This window comes from Manis javanica, chromosome 1 (assembly GCF_040802235.1).
Source record: "Manis javanica isolate MJ-LG chromosome 1, MJ_LKY, whole genome shotgun sequence".
In the NCBI taxonomy this organism is placed as follows: Eukaryota; Metazoa; Chordata; class Mammalia; order Pholidota; family Manidae; genus Manis; species Manis javanica.
The window spans coordinates 17983260-17997669 of NC_133156.1; the positions used below are offsets into that span (position 1 = coordinate 17983260).

A 14410-nucleotide genomic window follows, 5' to 3' on the forward strand; every position below is an offset into this window, starting at 1 on the left:
GAAAACATGCATGCTGTTATGACGACAGTAGTGCTGCAGAATATGCGATTTGTAAAAGGTCCTGAGCACGCTAATTTCCAATGGCACCTGATGTAAGGATGTTTGCGTGTCTTTCAAAACCAGCTTCCGAGAAAGTAATTTTTCTCACATGCACAACTGTCTCTGCAAAACCTGGAGCTGCTTGAAATGGCTCATTTCAGGAGCATCCGTGTTATGTCTCCAAGGGATTCAAGCAGGGAAATGCAGCTCTAGCTGGCACAGGAGGCATGAAAGGCAGAAAAGAGCCTTTGGAGCAGTAGAAAATGGGGACCATAAAAATCGTGGCCTTATTTTTGACATTTCTTAGTACAGGAGGGTCAGCGTGTGATCTTGTTGGTAGTGATGGTTCTACTGGGAAATCTTAACATTAAATTGCCTGCCAATCTCTATTTTGTGTATCCAAGAAGAGCCATTTATCACTTTTATGAAGCCAACAAAAGCCCACATTGATGGGAAACAAAACCTAATTATTGAGCTATACATGCCCTCACACTCAACATATGAGAGTAATGGGCTGGAGGCTCTAAAAATGGGTAACAAATGTTGTGATAAAATAAATCTAACACTGCCCTCAGCAGAAAGACAGTCCCTCCTCACCTCCACTAACTCTGTTACCCAGCTGGGGAGCAAATTTCCCAACCACATCGCTAGTCATCAGAGAAATGCAAATTAAAACCACAATGACATACCACCTCACACCAGTAAGGATCGCTACCATCCAAAAGACAAACAACAACAAATGTTGGTGAGGTTACGGAGAAAGGGGAACCCTCCTACACTGCTGGTGGGAATGTAAATTAGTTCAACCATTGTGGAAAGCAGTATGGAGGTTCCTCAAAAAGCTCAAAATAGAAATACCATTTGACCCAGGAATTCCACTTCTAGGAATTTACCCTAAGAATGAAGCAGCCCAGTTTGAAAAAGACAGATGCACCCCTATGTTTATCGCAGCACTATTTACAATAGCCAAGAATTGGAAGCAACCTAAGTGTCCATCAGTAGATGAATGGATAAAGAAGATGTGGTACATATACACAATGGAATATTATTCAGCCATAAGAAGAAAACAAATCCTACCATTTGCAACACACGGATGGAGCTAGAGGGTATTATGCTCAGTGAAATAAGCCAGGTGGAGAAAGACAAGTACCAAATGATTTCCCTCATATGTGGAGTATAAGAACAAAGGAAAACTGAAGGAACAAAACAGCAGCAGAATCACAGAATCCAAGAATGGACTAACAGTTACCAAAGGGAAAGGGACCGGGGAGGATGGGTGGGAAGGGAGGGATAAGGGTGGGGAAAAAGAAAGGGGTCCTTATGATTAGCATGTGTAATTTGGAGGGTGGGGGGCACGGTGAGGGCTGTGCAACACAGAGAAGACAAGCAGTGATTCTACAGCATCTTACTGTGCTGATGGACAGTGACTGTAATGGGGTTTGTGGGGGGGACTTGGTGAAGGGGGGAGCCTAGTAAACATAATGTTCTTCATGTAATTGTAGATTAATGATAACAAAATAATTAATTAATTCAAAAAAATTTCCAACACTGAATGATGCTCTGGGATGATGGCTTTTCCTGGTAGGCATCCTGAGAGCCCATCTCCACAGAACAGCCCTTTCTTTGGCCAGTAACAATAATGCACGTGTGCATAGTTTTGAGTTTCACAATTAATAAAGCACTTCATATAGATACAGTTTTTTTCCATTGCAGAAAGGAGATTTTGGGGCTCACTCAACCTCAGGGAAGTAGTTATGAATAGTAGATTCAGGATGTTCCCCTTTGCCTTCCAGGTTCAAACATTCCTGTAGTTTTTAGAATCACTGTTTGGAGTTCACCTTTACTACCATTCTTGTTCTGGGAACAGATCTTTATTTTTTTTTTATATATACTCAAGAAAACCAAGATCACCTTTGAATGACCTCCAAGTTCATCCTTTAATTTAAAGTAAAATCTGACCCCCTTCTACCTACCCGAAGCCTAACTCAGCAAATTCTATCCTAGTCACATGAACCTTCCTTAACCGGTCTATTTCTTGGGAGTAACTATCCACAGGCAGTTTTCCTTAGGTTCTATAAGATTGTTTATTCATAAAAATTACTAAAAAGAGGGTACGAATGAGTGAATGCTTTTGGTTATCATCAGGACTTTCCTCCTGGCTGACCACCTAGTGCAGCTCTGTCTACACCAGCTATTGAGCACTTGAAATGTGCCTCATCTGAGGGCAGAGATGCTGTAAGTGTCAAATACACAGCAGACTTTGAGGAGATCAGAGTCGAAAAAGAAAGTCCTATCTCATTGGTGATTTTTGTGTATTGATTATATGTTGAAATGATAACATGTTAGATATATGAATTTAAATAAAATATATGAATAGAATCAATTTTACCTATTCCTTTTATTTCTTTTATAAGTGGCTGTCAGAAAATGTAACATTACATCTGTGGCTCACATTAGACTCCTAAGGGCATTGCTGAGCTGGAGGTTTTAGCTTTGCAGGTAGGTCCCTATCTGAGCCCTCCCCCGCCTCTTAATCATGGTGGCTGACCATGCTATCTTTATTTTAATGTGTGTTAAGTATTTTCTATTTGACCCTGTAGAACTACTCTCTGCTCTTTTCCATCTTGCTTCATGGGGCACAATTTCTAAGGGATAGTTTAAGGGAGCGCCCTTCCCTCTGGACTTCCTGTTGAAGTCAGCCAGTGGGAGGCCCCACTGGGAAGTGAGAAGCTGGGAGGGAGAGAGATGGGTATTTCCACCCTGCGTCTCTGCCCCGTCAGCCTGCAATCTGGTTGGGGATGCATTCCTCTTCGAAGGACGACCATCCTGCTGAGCGATCATCTCAGAACTGTTGGTTTGGTTTCCCTTAACCTGCCCATAGCTTTGTAAGTAATCTCTTAAATTACCTCTTTTGAGGTAATGTTCAAAGCTTCTGCTGTTTCCTATCAGGAAGACACATAATGTTTGCCCTTTATATTTATTAGCAAAATTATTATTGCTTTTTTACCTTGTAAAGCAGCCAAAGCATCATAAGAACAAGAACCATAAGCAAATCTATAAAATCTTGCCAATTATTACTAACATCCTCTATATCCAACACTCGTCAGAATTTATAAGGCTGGACGTTCAGATTCAATAAAAAATGTGAAAAAATGTTAGGGATTTGGAAAAAAAGTTAAAGATTAAAAGTTGTAAAATATCTATAAGAAAGGCTGGTCAATTTTCCTCATTAAAAATGTATTAAAAGACATAACAAAAAAGGCCCTGGGTATTATTTAGCTTTGTAGGACAAAGACAATTATTTAAAGTGTAGTTAATGTCTGCAGCTGTTGTTTTGCAGATGTTCCCCGACCTGATGCTCATTTCTGAAACCCTGAACAGTGGGCTATGGACCATCCCAACAGGAAAGTCATTAATAGTCCAAGGAGACTTCCAACTGCAGCAAGAATTTTCACTAATAATGAATGAATTAATTGAAGGGCATACAATCCACTGCTATGTCTTCAGGTATTGCAATGAACTAATCATTTTACGTTAACAAAATCACTGATTGCACTTGTCCCAATTTTATAAATATTAGCAACAATATGTTTTCATTCCAAATCACAAATATTGAAAAACCAATCAAACTTCATGCTAAATTAAAAATTTTTAAAGTAATAGAGAATGCATGAATGTGGTGCTGACTTCACCGCCCAAGTAGGACATAACACTCCACCCAGAATACTCTGTAACCAAGCTACTCGCTTTAGTTTTTGGTTGAGCTCCAGTTGACATCTGGTTTAGCACACCATCAAGACTCTGGAGTCTAATGTGAGCTACAGAAATAAAAAGAATTTTATTTCTACAAATTCCTTTCTTCTGATGATTTAAAAAAACCTAATCTTCAGGCTTATAGAATTCTGTAGAAAAAAAATTTTTTTAACTTTTTTTTCATACATGAAGAATTGTTCCTAGGCAATAATTTGAGTAAACTAGTCACTAAACATATTTTTAAAATCATGGTTTTGAAAATAAACATAAAATGTGAGAATATGCCTAATTATTAATAATTTTTCCAAAGATATTTATGATTAGGCTCAGTGAATTCAGTTTAGTAAAGCCTGAAAACTTTTTATAAATGGTAAGTTTGTAAACTAAAAGTAATTTTAAACTACCAAGGTAAAATACGTACTTTTTAAAACTTTTTAAAAAGCAAAAACCAAAGGTGTTTTAAGAATTGAAATAGTAAGATGTGGCTCACACAGAGCTACATTTTTCTTTTAAGCTTTAATATTTTAATCTATAGATTTTGTAATAGTAGGAAACAAATGATAAAATTATATTTCTGAAGTTTAGCTATGGAGCTAAACTGATTAAAAACATTAACAGAAAGAAAGCCTTAACTTTCAGACACAGTCAAGTCCTTTCCCAGAATGTTGGATAAATTCTTATTGAACTGGCATAGTTAGGTTTGTCTTACTAAAGATTCTTCCCACCACTTGGAAGTCATCCTCATCTCATTACGTCCAAACTCCTTATAGAAATGACCTAGAAGCCTCTATTGCAATGTTCTGGTCTATTCCTTCTGGAAATAGCATCAAGTTGTGCCAAAGCAGGAGAGGTTGGAATGTGAATTTTTCATTTAACTAAAATGTTTCTAATCAAACATCAGATTGTTCTTTGTGGGAAGGGAATAAAAAATCTAGAATAAACAGATTCGTGTGTGAATGGCACTGCTGAACACTCGCTATATAACCTGGGACTTAATTTACTCCACTCTTAGTTTATTCACTTGTAAAACAATACTTCCTAATACTTATTGAACACTTCTTTGCGCCTGGCATATTTGACCATGGAACACAAGGACCCAGGAACACGCCAAGTCTGAGCAGAGTGGTTAACTGTGCTTGCTTGTAAGTTATATTCTCATACTTTGCTTGAGGCAACCCCCCGCCCTGCGGGGAGAAGAACCGAATGTGATGATAATAATAAGATGGTGCTGACAGTGGTAGCTGATGTTTCTTTGACAGGCACTGTTAGATGTTCTATATATTTACCTTTTTGAGAGAATCTCATGATTCATTCTTTCTAATAGGAATTTGCTAACTCAAAAATGTGTCTGAGAGGGCGTTTGAAAGACAAAGGAGAGTGTGAACACACTTCTGCCCTTGAGAAAAAGCCATGAAGAAGCTAATGGGGCCATCCATGCCTTACTTCAAGTACACAGTGACTTTTAAAGGTATGAAAGTTATTAAATTCAAGAAAAACAGTGAAAAAATTAGACTGTATTGAACAGGCAGCCAGTAGAGCTGACGATACAATGAGTCAGCCACTGACGTGACCAGTGAGGACTGCACTCTCCTGATGGCTGCTAATGGCCCTTCTCTGGCCGGTGCAGACCAGTGTGGAAGCTGCCCAGAGGACACTGCTGGGGGCTCACCTGGAAAATGCAGGTGCTTTGGCGCCTATGCAGCAAGCAAGTTGTCTGGCCCTGCGTGAAAGCCCCATGGTTACACTACTGCTGTTTTAACTCAGAGACTCGGGGACAGAGCGCTTTTTCTTTGGGAAGTTAGGTACTGTATCATATTGAGAAAAAATTAACATTCAGCGACCGAATATTAAACACGAGATCCTGTGTACGATACTTTCACACATACTCTCTGACTTTCTTCTTCCCAGCAATGGTGAGGTCAGTCTTGTTGGTCTGACTTTGTAAAAGAATTCCTAGAGAGTCAGTCAGTTGCTTGACCCGTGAGAAGGCTGAGATCTCCTGATTTCTCTCAGAGGTCCCTAAGCTGTCTGTGCTCCCTCTCCCCTCCCCCCTTTCTCTTTATAGCCTTGCCCCGCCCCATAGCCACAGCCTGCCCTGCAATCCCAGCAAGTCTATTCCATTGTGGGCCCTCCTTCAGCTCCTTTTAGCCCAACAGATGATGGATCCCTGTGGAGACCAGGAAATGGAGCTGTGGCCTCAGGAGGGAATCGACCTTTACAACCAGGCTCGGGTATGCTCCGTAGTGCACTGACTGCATGTATGTTAAGGCACTTTACATTTTTGACACCGTTACACATAATATCCTCTTGGAAAATTACATGTTCTACGTTGTTACTGGTATATAGAAATTCAACTGATTTTTCTTAGTCGATGCTGCATCCATAAACATTTGTAAGGACTCTTACTAAATATGTATATTTGGGACGGTTGTCTCTGTACTCTTACCAATGATAGTTTTGTTTGCCTTCCACTCCTTTTACTTTTCTTTTTTTAATTTTCCTTATTACTAGTCTAGGACCTCCGGCCAGTATTGACTAAGGGTGGTGAGAGACAACACCCTGATCTCAACTTCTGATTTGAAGGAGAATGCTGGCAATGCTTCCTCATTTAAGTGGGACAATGACTGTATAGGGTTTTTTAAATTTTGTTTTAATTGGGAAGTTTCATTCTTTTGATAAAAAATTTTAATATGAAGGGATACAAAACTTTACCGACTGCATTTTCTCCACCTGTTAAGATGATCAAAATTTTTTCCTTTAATCTCTTAATTTATGAATTATAATAATCTAATAATATTCAGCCAACCATGCATTACTGTATTATATTGTCAAAATACCCTTCTACTCTTTAAGATGATTTATCATAATGAATGTTGGAATTTATCAAATGCCTTTAGGTAACTGGACTTATCAACAAACTATAGTAATATTTACAGTTACTCAAACCATCCTTATTTTCATGACACCAACTCATGAACTGTGTCAAAAAAGTGCTTGGTTATGATAAGCAATTCCTTTTAATCTTATTGAATTTGGTTAGCTGGTTTTTTCTTCGGTATTTTTGCACCCAAATTCATTTTTGTCCTCTGTCAAGTTTTTGCATCAAGACGTGAGTTTCATAAATATGGAAGCTATGCATCTTTATAAATAAGAAATAAAAAATTTATATTGGGTGAGAGTCACCCATTCTTTGAAAGTTTCAAAGAACTCACAGATAAAACTTGCCCTTAGGGGAGGTACTTTTTTAAAATAACTTGTTTAATTTCTCCCACTGGTTTTCAGTCTATTCTGGTATGTAACTCCTGGGTGAATTTTGACAATATATGTTTTAATATAGCATTGCTTTTTACAAAGTCTTTCAAATTTATCAGCAGACCTATATAGATTCTTGCACTTTTAAACTATTTCATGTACCACTGCTTTCCTGTTCCTAATTTTATTTATGTTACTTAGTGGAAAGAGCCTAGGATTTACTTGGTCACACAGACCCAGTGGGGAGGCAGACAAGTGAACTCCTTTGTTAGATCTCAGTTCCTCACTACCTGCCTCTGGGAAGACTTACATCACCCCCTGTAGATATTTCTGTGGATTCCTGCACCTCCTCTATCAAGACATTCATTTGTATCATAATACTATTATAATTTGCTTAATGAACAGCTTCTATATTAAATTATAAGCTCTAAGGGGGTAAAGACAGGGTCTAATTTACCACCAAGCATCACAGTGTCTGAAACAGAGTAAACACTCAATGAATAATTGTTGAATGAATAAGTAACTGTTTCCATGTTTTTCGCTGACTGTCTCTTCCATAAGACCATAAGCTTTAATATGACTTGTGCAGCTACAGAGCAGGAGAGTGATTGAAAATGCCAGCCCTGGAGTTAGTGGGCAGGGTTCAAAGCCCAGTTGTGCCTCACTTGCTATGTAACTACTGACGAATCCCTTTACCTCTCTGTACCTCAGCCGCCTCTCTGCAAAACCAGAAATAACAATGCTTTGTTCTAAGTGGATCGGAAGGAGCTTATACATGTAAAACACTTTTTTTCAAAAAGTGCCAGGCACATGGTAAGGGATGAATTAATGATTATTATGCTAGTACATGACAGGTAAATGAATAGATAAAAGAATAATACATTTGTAAAAGTACAGAAAAGTGAAGATAATACTTTCTCTGCCTCTGGGCTGTTCTGAGGATCAAGAGATGTGAGTTTTTAAAAAATGACAGCCATTTGAAGTGTTTTATTAGAAACATTACAAATGGGAAGCCCCGGTAGCCAGGAGGAAGAGAACTGTTTTCTTCTTTGGAAAAAAAAAAATAACAGGGCCAAAGAAATATTTAATTAGGTTTTATCCCTGTTTGGAACAAAAAAATAGAAAAACATTTTTTTAATTGGAATTTTTCTTTTATATTTTGGCCTCTACTACAATACTGGATTATTCTAAGCCTATAGTTTTAACCGCTTAATTTGGAATTTTTGTAACTACAAAATAATTGAACAGGAATTTTCCCTCACACTTTATACCTCCCCTTTGAAAATAGTTGCCGATTTTTCCGGATATGGATTTTTTCAGTCTTTATCCATTACTTCCTTTTTGTAATTCATACATTACTAAAAATGCTTCTTTGTTTTCCTCCTGAACAAAAAAAAAATTTTAATGCTATCCGTACAGTCATTCCCAAAGGTTGCTGTGTATAGGTATTAGCCCCAGAATATTAGACTTCACTAATGTAATAATCACTGAATGTTTTCTACATATAACCAAGCCATGACATAGAATTGCAGGAAACCAATAAGAAAACTCTCTTCTTAATCTTTGCTCAGACTTCATATATAGAGAGCTTAGGGGAAAAAAATTCCCAAGATAAGATATTTACATTTATGCAAATATGAATGGAGTAGTACACTGTTTATGACTGCCTAGGCCAGGAGAGACAAAGAGCAAATTATTTTACTCATCTCGCTCATTTCAGAAAAAAAGAAAGAAAGATGGAAATACAGGTAATCCTCTTACCTAAAAAATTCTAGGACATTTCTAAAATATAATAAATAATATTCTGGTTTTTATGTGTTATTTGAAAGTATAGCATGTCATTCTTTAATATCCTCATCTGTAAAAAAGAGTTTTACTAATTAACCGATTTGGAAACTGAAGACCATCACATTTAGTTTTTTAGAGGAAAGCACAACATTTATAAAGAAACATCTATATTTTTAAGCATATAAAATATTATTAATATGCAGTTACAACAATAGGCATAAATAACGTGAAATCAGTTTTTGGCCCTAAATATAAATGAAGTGAGCTGAAGTCAAAGTGATGCACAGACTGGGAAGTCCAAGTGCCGTTTATTTTTCTGGTAGTAGATTTGTCCTGTATCTCAAAATAGAAGCTCGTATAATTAACCTTCAGGGAACAGTAAAAACACAAAGAAGAAATTTAAGCACATGTGAAAGTCTCCTGAGCCGAGCTAAAATAATTGCATTGAATTCATTTTTGACAATGTCTCTATCTGTTCTTCCTATAAATGAGACTAATTGACTCTTCCTGCTTAATTAGATTAAGAAGGATACACTTAATTCCACATCTATCTGAGACGGGCCTCCCAGTTTTCCATATTCCTACTGCTGGACGGACTCGATTCCTCTTCTCCATCACAATAATGATAACCACCATTTCTTTAGAAGGGCTCACATTCAGGGTAGGGAAGTACTGCCACTGCCTCTGCTCAGGTCATGCTCCACTGTTTACTGTCTTGTGACCTGAGCAAGTGACTTAAGTTCTCAACGCCTTTGCCACCTCATTGGATTGAAATGGAATATTAATAGAACCTGCTAATAGGGTATTATTTGTTACTTCCTTTTTTATTTTTTGGCCCATATTTTACCCAAGCTATTGTTAGGACTTCAGGAAGCCAGAGTTCTAATTGTGTTATATTCCCTGAGGGCCTTCCTAATACTGTAAAAAAGGGACCTAACACAAACAGACTAAGAAAGTCACTGCCATGCTGATTGGAGAACACAAATGTCTTTTCCAAATCCCTCAGTGTGATCCGCTGAAGGTGGATATAGAATAAAGCATGAAATGTGAGAACACAGAAGACTCCTGTTAATGCAGTTGTGCCTCTCATAGTGACATACAGGACAAGGTTTTGTAGTCTCTTGGCTTTATTCTCTGCCTAGACGTCACTGATTTAGGCATCTGCCTCTTTTCCCTGCACCCAGTGGCTTCCTTAGGCAAAATACTTTTGGAGCCATTCAATTCCTTTCTCTTTATATTCATTCATTCACTTATAGGCCAAGCACTGTCCAAACAGTGGGAAAACAAAAATAAATATAACCTGTTTTTGAAGAGCTCCAGCCTAGGGAGAAAGGGTCATGTAGACAGATACTACTACAAGGGTTTCAGTCAAAGTATATACAAAATGATATGGGAACACAGAAGTCCAAATAATTCCGCCTGGGGAAAAGAAAGAGTTCATAGAGGAAATAACCTTTAAACTGAGTTTTGAAGAAAGATCAGTAGTATTTCAGGGGAAGGGAATCCCAAAGGCATGACAGCACAAAAAGAATGCAGCATGTTCAAAGAAGAGTGAGGTTTTTATCTGACTCCATCTGATGGTGCCCAGGGGATAATGGCAGCAAATGATGTATGAAAGATAAATGGGGCCCCAGATAAGAAGCCACCTATTAAGGAGTTTGACTCTCCTCTGTAGGTAATGGGAACCCTGCAGGTTTTCTTTGTTGTATTTTACTACTGAGAAAGTTAAAAATATAGAGAGACACATAAATATCAAAGTCATTTATGTCATCGTCATTAATATTCCAACGTTTCTCCTTTGGGGCTCCGCTCCCCATTGCCTCTGCCCCCTCCCCTTTTTGCAAATGATTTTTCAAAACAACCTTTTTAGTTGTGCAATAAAGTAGAAATACAGAAAAGCACACAGAACAGATGCATGGCATATAATCAAATGTGAAGACCCTCTTCACTACCATCAGGTCAAGAAGCCAAACTCCCAGAACTCTGTCCCCCACTCACTCCAACCAAAACCCCTCCATGTGCTCCAAACCAATTGCAAGCTCCTCCTTCCTCCTGTAAGGAACTGTTATCCTGACTTTTACAGTAATTATTTCCTTGCATTTTCATAGATTTATCAGTCAAATGTGTCTTTCTAGATGCTAAAGTTCAATCTAGCCCCTTTTTATTTTTTACTATCTTTTAACTCTTTTAATCTATAACTTACTTTTGCTACATTTTAATCTGCTGAAAAACCCAAGAGTTTGTTTGCACTCCAATGAGCTTTCCAGACTGAATGTTGCAAACTGCATGCTCAATAGTACATTTTAACTTGTTGCTCGTCTTCTGTTTTTTTTGGAAAAACAACAGTTGAATCAGTTGAGTTCAATCCCTTTGGCAAGACCTACAGGTAGTGCTAAGAGCTTCCATCAAATGGTATAAAATGTGTGATTGTCTTTCTAATATTAGCAGCCATTGATGCTAAATACCCACATTTATTAATTCATTGGGACTTGCAACACAGTAATATTGTAATTCCTTTTTTCATTTATGAGTTGGAATATATTTATACAGAGATATTTCTCCTCATTTCTTCTTTGGTTACCCAGTGTTATAGCTCATAAGAAAGCAGGATAAATGCTTGAGTCTTCCACATCATTTATTAGTTTCCAAGAGAATGAATGGGTTCCCTATCATCCTAAAAGTGATTGTTGTTTTTTTTTTTTTTAATATCATTATGAACTCATGGATTTAAATATATTTGATAAGTTTCAATCGATTACAGTTATTCACATGATTGCAATTCAAATGGTCCTATGTTTGGCCAACAGAAGCCTTTTCAAGTTGTCTCTCGAGACCCCAGTAGTGTTTTGATACGGCTCATTTTGTACATTTCGTCCCCTGAAGCCCTGAGTTCTCTGAATGAAGAACTGTATTTCAAGACTGCCCAATAGGGTAGTCACTGCTACGGGATTAGGCATATGTTTCTAGTTGTTTTCAATGGAAAGAGAGAGAAGTACTTCAGAGTTCACATTGATACTTCCAGTTCAAATTTTGGACTACAGAACTTTTTCTCTGACATTTGTTTCACCTTCACCTTCTTTTTCCACTAAGAATATTGATTCTCAAGGACATAGCTACGGTGGAATTAGAATATCCCATAATTACTCTTTTGTCTTTACCTATTACCCATAGTAACAGATTATTACAAATAGTTTCAAGATCACAATACTATCACCAACATGAATGCTAAAAACACTATTTTTTTTCTTATGCTCTCCCCAATTCTCCCTCCCTCCCCATTTTTTTTAGCCATTATATATTATATTCCTATCCTCTTAGCCTTCATTTATTCTTATTTCTACCAAGAATTATATATTGAATGCTCACCAGTCCTTATGTTGATGTCTCTCTGGTCACTGGTTACCTGAAGCTCATTCTCTAGCTGAATCTTCATAAAGAGCTAAACACTCTTTCTGCCTTTTTCACTTGAAAGTCAGTTTTGCTGGGTACAAAATGCTTGACTTATATTTTCTTTCTTTGAGAATCCTAAAGAAATAAGAGAATCTTATTTTCTTTGAGCATAAAGTATTGCTCCTAAAAAGTCTGATTATCTAATTATAACCTACTACCAACCTGTATTTTTCCTCCTAGATTTTCAAGGAATATTTTATCTTTCCTTAAAACCCTGTAATTGTACCACAATGTTTTAATGTTAGTCCATCTGGGTATAACGGTCAATATGTGACCTCAAACCCTTTTTATTTCAAAAGTTTCCTTGAATGACAGTTTTTAGCATTTCTTCTAGCCCCTTTACTTCTTCTTGTGTGGCTTGTGCTTTTTTAAGCATTCTTTAAGAAATTCTTCTATTTTTAGGTCATAAAAACATTCTAAAAGTCTTAAAGTTTTGACTTTCACTCTTAAGCTCCTAATACACCTAGAATTGAGGTTTGTGAAGAGTGATGTATGTACAAAATTATTTTCATGAAAATGAGACATTTATGTCATTGAAGTGATCGAAAAAATTGTACTTCTGAGTAATTGTTTATGTGCATCTCATGGGATTATGAGTTAGTCTGATTCATACATGAGGAATGTAAAACTGTATTAGGGGTCATGTTCGTTTAAGGTTGCAGAGAGAAACAGCCATGTTAGGAGCTAACTGTACTTGTACACGGAGCCAGGTCAAGGAAGGACAAGTGGTTTTTGTGAAACACACACCTGTCTTCTAGATGAAGAAACCAGCCAAGAAGTCTCTTAAAAGGGACTACTTAGCCCAAGAGATATACTTAAAGGAGAGTGCCACTCAAAAGGGCAATCAGACCTCAACAGAAAAGATCTGGTGGGGTCAGTTCATCAGACACCCATAGCTAAGTGTTGGCTGAAGTCCTAAATAACCATTTGAGAAAAGGGCTCTTCTTAGAATATTATAGTTGGAGATTCCAGGCAGAAGAATCTAAAGAGCCCACTTTAAATATCAGTCAAGCCCAAGAATGCCAATTCCAGATTGTTACAGTAGTGGCCATATAAACTTGGGTCTTTTCCCCCAATTCTTTCAACACTGGTCCAGCCCTGAAGAAAAGCTCTAGGCACATGCTAATCCCTGAACGGATGGTGGTTCGTATTATCATGCCCTTCACTGCTATCACAGTTTGAGATACCACCTCACTTGATTATAAGGTATTTTCTATTAGATGAGTGTCTTTTTTCCTCTATTTATCCTCAAAGGTCCTAGAAAGGAAGGGCATAACATGTTTTATACTCATCAGGATACTGGAAAAAACTTTGTGCCTAGAATTTTTCAATACTTTATGACTGATCAATAACTAGAGTTAGGATGTCACAAGAGGAATCCTTTGAGGGTAGGCAATGAAAACCTATCAGCAACCCTGAGAATGCATCCTTTACTAGTCAACTTTCACTTTTTCTAGTCTTAGATTTCTCATTATTACTAGAAGGTCTCTATTTGATGCCCTGGAGTCTCTTATCATAAAGCATCAAGCCTTTAAAAATGTTGTTTTCGGGTATCAGGCTTTTAGAATGAGAGTATCTTCTTTGGAATGGCACTCAAGCTCAATGAAAGGTTCATGGTAACAGGATGATGCGCTGCCGCGTGTGAAGCTTCCTCCAGGCAGCGCGAGAGTATTCTGCACAAAACAAGGGAAACAGCTGGTGACGAAGAAAGAAAAGAAGGTATGTTTTCTCTTTGGATTTAAATGTGAATTCCACAGGTAGACTTTCAAATTAAACGTTTTTAAAAAGGTCTCATGCTTCTCAATTATTTAATTGAGCCATTTAATCCTTCTTTTAAAGATACTTGAATTGGATGTTTGATTTTTTTCCCCACTTTTAATGACAGAAGTGCGTAATCATTTACACTGCTTTGTAGGCAGAAAAGAACATTTTATTTTCTAATATATTTCTTTTCCACAATCAACTGCTGAAAAACTGTTAAAAATGAATATAAAATATTTCAATGGTCTTGGTTATATTTACCTTCTTCTTAATCTAATTACTGGTGCTTATTGGAAATATCATGAGAGAGGGTATTCTAACATTATTTTATAAAAACTGGATTTCCCTTCATTAGTCTGTAAGTTAC

The 14410-nt window shown here is 37.3% G+C and overlaps 1 protein-coding gene across 1 annotated transcript in view; it reads right to left on the reverse strand.

Annotated features, from left to right (window-relative positions):
- STARD13 (StAR related lipid transfer domain containing 13) overlaps positions 1 to 14410 on the reverse strand; it is a 375008-nt gene that overhangs the window by 332727 nt on the left and 27871 nt on the right. The window contains exon 3 of the mRNA XM_073229140.1: positions 12199 to 12357. The gene's annotated coding sequence lies outside the window, so the exon portion shown is untranslated. The remainder of the gene's footprint in view (positions 1 to 12198; positions 12358 to 14410) is intronic.